Source organism: Corvus cornix, chromosome 14 (genome assembly GCF_000738735.6).
Source record: "Corvus cornix cornix isolate S_Up_H32 chromosome 14, ASM73873v5, whole genome shotgun sequence".
Taxonomy (NCBI): domain Eukaryota; kingdom Metazoa; phylum Chordata; class Aves; order Passeriformes; family Corvidae; genus Corvus; species Corvus cornix.
Window position 1 is genome coordinate 10,994,266 of NC_046344.1, and position 6,422 is coordinate 11,000,687.

The window sequence follows — 6,422 nt, forward strand, 5'->3', positions numbered from 1 at the left end:
TCTGCCCATAAGCCAGTTCTCAGGGTAAGGTTCTTCTGTCGTGGAGAGGCTTTCAAAGCATATCTGAATATCTCCATGTACTAAATACTCAGCTATACAATGTGATCCCTAGGTCATACTCTAAAAAAGCACTTGTGATAAATTAATTACAATATTTCTTAGATGCTGAAGAAAGCTAGAACGTGTTCTGACTCAGGTTAGGCAAAAATAAAGCAACTATGTGAAGTATGGCATTACTTTGATTCAAAACCTTGCATTGTTAAAAAATGTATGGTCTTTTCCTGAAGCAGCCACAGAGAAACAGGAAATTGTTAGGTGTTTAAACATGAAAGGCACAAATATTGATCTCATAGATAAACTGCCAAAGGAAAGAGCAATCCATTTCCTTCAACATACAATGCTATATTATGAGTTCCCAAGAAACAGGAAGACATGAAACAAAAGTAAGATCGAGATGTAAAGTTAGCTAGAGAACTCCATTCCCCCAAATTACATCCTGCACTTTAGAAGTTGTGTGCATACATGAAAGCTCTGAAGCATCGTTGTGTTTTCATTCCACTTTTATAAGCCTCCTATTCCCAAAAGAGCACTAGGAATTTTTCATCATTGCAGAAAATCAAATATTGACGGGGTTGAACTCCTAAGACCACAGAAGTCATGGTCAACATTCCTCAACATTCCCACTCCCTTGAACTCACTTTTTTTTATTTTTTTTTTAATTTTTTTACTGGGTAATAAGGCAGGAGTTCAGGCTGAGAAACTAATAGCAAGCACAATCCAGACCACACTGAAAAGACAAACTGCCTAAATGATTGGGTAAAAATGGTAAACCCCTCTCCTCACAGACTTCAAACCTGAACCTAAGAGCCCATTAAAAACAGAGAGGCAGCTGAGGTCACCAGCCTAATGGTTTACAGGAGAAACAAGGGTGAATGTCAGGAGCAGGATGAACACCCATCTCAAAAAGCTTTTCATCAGTATGTGCAGGGAGTTGCTGACTCCATCAGGTCATGGGGCAGGGAAACGTGGAGCAGTCTCCACCTCTCAGACTCTGTTAGAGAGAAGCAGCACTCTAAATTCAGAGTGCCTCAACTTCACAAACCCCAAGTAGCTTGACAAGAGAGCATTTGGAGTCTCTGTGGATCTGCATCTCACAAACCAGGCAGGATTTGATGCATTATGAATTGTGATATATCAAAGGTGAAAACACACCCAGAACTGGGGGTTGCTGTATTTTAAGTGTGATTGAAGTTGATTTCAGGTAGCAGAGGTGCTGCTGGAGCAGGATGCCCATGCTGGGCACTGTGTCCCAGGGAGAGCAGAGAGCAGCTGCCCAAGCCCCAGGGCACAGTTCCCCTCAGCAAGGCTGTGACCTACAGTGCTGTCACCCCAACAGGAAACCAGGACATTTCCACTGCCATTTCCGTCCCACTAAACCAATATTCTGTCACAGGACTGGCTGCAGGGAAAGGCAATGCCAGGCCAACAGCTTCTGCCTGATCCTATTGCTTTGGGAGCAGCAGAGATTTATGGCATAGAGAGAAGCAGAGTTCTCCAAAGTGTCCTAGGAAGGCCTGAGGAGGGAAAATGGAAATTCACAGCTCTTCCTGAGGCAGCAAGGAGGCTCCAGGACACAGACATCAGATGAGATGGCAGTGCTGGAGGAGAAGCTCAAAGTAGATTGTGTTCAGAAAAAGAAATTTGTGTTTGCTGTCTCCAGTTGCTGGAAATGGAAAAATATCTATAGTACTGTCTTTGACCCCAGTAACTCTTCTTTTTATCAGAAGTCCCTGCTTGAAAATTGTAACAGAGACTACAAAAGGTGGAGTTAAATACTTTGGGATTAGAGATACAATCTGAGAAGCAACAGTAAAATAGTTCGTCCCACAAGAGATTTCACTCATCTCTTCCAGAGATAAGTACACAGGGAGCTGACAAAATAAATTTGCCCTTGATATCTTCCTGGGTAACCTGAGAGGAAAATTAAATCCAACTTCTTTCCTGAACATGACATTTATTTTGCTTGAGGAAAATCTTGTTTATCAATTATGTGTAGCACTTCTGATTAACCATTAGGAGTGAGGGAAAAAAACTAAAAAGGTTTGAAGGCTTAAAGTGAGTATGAATATAAAGCTTGTCCTGGTCTTGAGAAGGATAGACTCAGTTGATCTTCCTGCTAACCATCACAGTGCTTTGTGATGCCAAGGCTTCTAGAAACTCTCACAGGATCAGGACCTTTCTTGACCTCTTAAAAGCTGTAATCATGTTAGAACTATAAATCAGAGCTTTGTATTTTTTTAATTATAATTAGATAACATTTCACATATATACAGTTTCCTACTGTCTCAATTTCTTTCCAAAATGATTTTTCAGATTTTCCTCCCTCAGTGAAAGAAGTAATCTGCCCTAATACATTATTGAGGATTATCTCTTATCAATAAAGATCAACAACTGTTTACAGAATATCTGCAGTTCCCAACTAAGGACTGCAGTTCTGGCGTCAGGTGGGGGTATAGCAATCCCCTCATGCTTCCTCTCTGCAGAAGAATCTTTTCTCAGTGATCTGCTTTTGCTTTGTCAGGAACACGGGTCTGAAGCACATGAAATAACTTTTTGGTGCTTTGGTTTTGCTTTTCTTTTAAGATTTCTTAAATTAAGTGGAACTTTTGTTGCCAAAAAAAAAAAAAAAAAAAAAAAAAGCCCAAACCTAAAGTGAATTTGCTGACTTTATGTTAAATGCTTTTTCCCTCCCAGTTTAAAGTGACCTTTGATGGAAACTAAAATGTGCAGGTGTCAAAGTGTATCAGTATCGTATACCAGAGATGTGCACAACTGAGGTTTTTTTGGCACTTTCTCCTTCCAATTTATTAAAGGTTGTGTCAGAATAAATTTATGTAAGCAAGGATCAGATTTTATTAGTGGAACATCATTAGCTTTTAATGAATAAGAGTAGTTTAGGAAAAGAGCTGATAACTAAGGTAACATTTGAGAGCTGTTTCTCCTCTCTCCTTCCACCACTTGTTTTAACCCTTCCAGTGGGTGTGGAATACAGCACTGGAGAGCAGAACTGGTTGTGTTAAAGCTGTAGTTCAGCAAAGCAGCTGACAATGTTCCAGTGTCTGTCACTTTTCAGCACAGCAAGATGTGCTAAGGCTCTGTTACTTTAATGGAACTTTATGAGTTATGCAGATTTTTCTCTAAATAGAAGCCAATTAAGCAGGGTCCAAGACTGCAGCCATGGATGAGGTTATAGGAACAGCTGGCAAACAAGATGCCTCCACAGTGGATGAGGACAGACAGAACGAAGATGGCCCCTGGTCCTAAAGTCTAAATTGCAAACTCCTGGAATATCCCGGGGATGATTGTCCATCAGGAATGTGACTGATCCTCATCAGCAGAGAGAGATTTAAACTGACAAGGGATCTCTCCAAGCTATCCCAAAGGACAGAGATGTTGTTGAGCTTTCCTCCCACAAAACAACTCTTCCTCCCTTTTCTGCAGACTTGTGGGGACTGCTGTTCCCAGCAGGTTTGCTTCCTTTTTCTGGACACAGCAAAGCAGAAGGACATTAAAATTTGACAAGACTGAATCCAGATTTTGGGTCTTGCTATTGGATTAGCAGAAGTAGAGCAGTTGGTGCAGAGTGCTAAACCCATGCAATCTTGTTTTGCTGTTCCACTTTGGAACAGCTTTGTGTGCTTTACATTAGACCACATGCCCTGAAATGCCTCTGCAGACTGCCCAGATAAAGCTGAAGTGAGCTCCATCACGCACCTGCTTTGGTCATTCTTGATCCTTATCAGGTTTGTAACACCAAAAGATCTAGTACGCAGATCGTCCTCTTTTTACAGCCACTTCAAAATCCCTGCTGGCTCTCAGGCACAGCTCTGACAGTCAAACTGGGGTAAATGCTAAAGGACCATTACATTTCCTGTCCCTAGTCATTATGGACTACAAAGATAATCGACTTCTTGGTCTGGATCTCTCTGAGGTTTTGGGGAAACACTGCGAATATTTTCTTATTCTGTCCATTGGGAAGCTTAAAATAAAGATTTCTAGAGAGCTAAGACACAGATATTGCCAAAATGTACCAGATGCACATTAAAGATTTTCATGACCTTAGCCAGGAAATGCAGCTCCCCACTGAGGCCAGGTAATACCTTAAATCCTGCAACAGTATCTTTGCTAGGCAACAGTTACCAGCACTCCTTAAGAACTTTGAGCCCCGGCTTAAAGCCAAATCAGCCAAGTTCTTATAAGGATGCAGTTGCTCTGTTTTCCCCAGAGTAGCCCTGTTCATATCAGAAACTAACAATGAGGATTCAGAAAAAAGCACATTTACATATTTTTTCCATTAAAGAGAGATGTTGCACACACAAGGTTGGTATCTGCTTATAAATCTGAAAATCCCTTGTGTGCACAAACAAATATCATTTGAGAGATTTTCAGAGTTGTATGCAGTATGAGCCTATCGATTCCTGTTAATTTGAGGAGGCTGTTGATGAACTGAACAGCCACTTTCCTCTTCTCTCACAAATGCCTGCAAAAACAGGAAAATAGTCTCAACTTTTTCTTGTATGCCCACAAGATAAAAGAAGATGAGAGGCTCAGTAACTCAAATCCCTGCTTTTTGAGCATGCAGAACACAAGCTGAACTGCACGTAAGCACAAACTAAAGTGCCTCTTCCCCCTTTCACATTTTTACAGTTCATTGGCATATAAAGTAACATCCAAACAGCCTGAAACAATTCCATCTCTGCTGTAATTACAGGATCCCACTAAAATTACAGGATTCTACCACTAAAAATGTCTTAACTGCTTTCATAGTTTTCTACAGTACATTGCTTATGCCACCTTGCTTCTTGCCAAATGCATGCCTGTACACACACAGAAACATCCCCATCCCCAAACTGGACATTGCTACAGTGGCTCAACACACAGTTTTATTTTAATGGGCAAACAGGATGCACTGGACAGTTGTGCTATGGACCAGCACTGCCCTGAGTTCAGCTGACAGCAAAGAGCTATGAGATTTGTCCCAGAAAACCATGGCAAGTTCACTTCCTGAACACTCACTTCATCCTTACAGATATTTATCTCTCCAGATTGAGTCCATTTGGTATATTAGTCACAGATTCCCTAGCCATGCTTCAAGCACAGCATAATATAGCATGAATCACTGCACTGAATAATCCAGAAGTATATTTCAAATATAACTTTTACCATGCTCCTTTTTACTGATCTTTCTTTGATGGATCATAATATGATCACTTTAAAAGTACTTTAAATAATAGCTGCACTTCAAAGGATTTTTTCTTCTATCTTATTTAAAACATTACATCAATTGTCATGTGTCATGATTCCACACAGTTATTATCATGCTGACGTTTAAATATTGCTTCCTTATAGATCTACCTGTTAAGTATCATTCACCCCTGTCACCAGAAATATTTATTCCCTACAGCAACAGACTCATCCACTCTAACAAACTTTCTGCTTTTTATTCTCATAGCTGTGTTCTTCACTTTTATTATTAAATCCTGTGGACACCTATGGCTGTTTTATATGGCCTATATTTGAAAAAACAACTGCAGGACTCAAGAGCACTGACAGGAGCACAGATTATCAGCCTTGCTAGTCTTGATGTGATTCTGCCGACCTCTGCTTCTGACGATGCCAAGTTCTGATAAGGAATTCATAGCCAGGGTCCAGGTGATACATGTTCCCTTTCCAGTTCTGCCTCTGAAGTGTTGATTGATTTCTGAGAAGCTGTTTGAATGTCCTCTATTAGGAAGCAGAAGTAACAATGCCAGGTTGAACCCAAAGCAAGAGAACATTTAGTTCTTCCCTTTGAACTCCTCTTTTCCCTACACAAACCCTTACTGTTTTCACATCCTGCCATTATGTTAAGGCACAGGTTTTATTCTGCCTGATCTGAAGAAAAAGTGTTGTGTGATGTTGTGCACACAAATATATCCCATGGGCAGTGCCAAAGATTTAAATTTCGGTAAAAGCATTAAAAACATTTCACTTCCTTCTCGTTAGCAAGCACAGCTCATTCTCATCTTTCTCCTGACAGTGACAAGCATTCTTTTTATGAATGATTTTATGTTTCCATCCAGCCTTCACTCTTGGTGGAAGGCTACTCATCTGGAGTTCAGCCAAAAAACAGAGATGATGGAAAGTAGTTTTCTCTACTTGCCTTAAGTAGTTCTACTTAGAGAGGATGACTTACTTCATAAAAAGTGGGAGTTAAGCCTGGAAAATAGCCTTAAGTTGAAAAACCAGCAGCAAGCTTTAAAAGCCAGAAGTTACAAGTTAAAGCAGTTGTAAGTAAAAATCATAGTTCATATTATGCAAGTGAGATCTTTCTGGCAAACAGCTGAGCGCATCTGCACAACACACAGCAAACTAATGGCCTA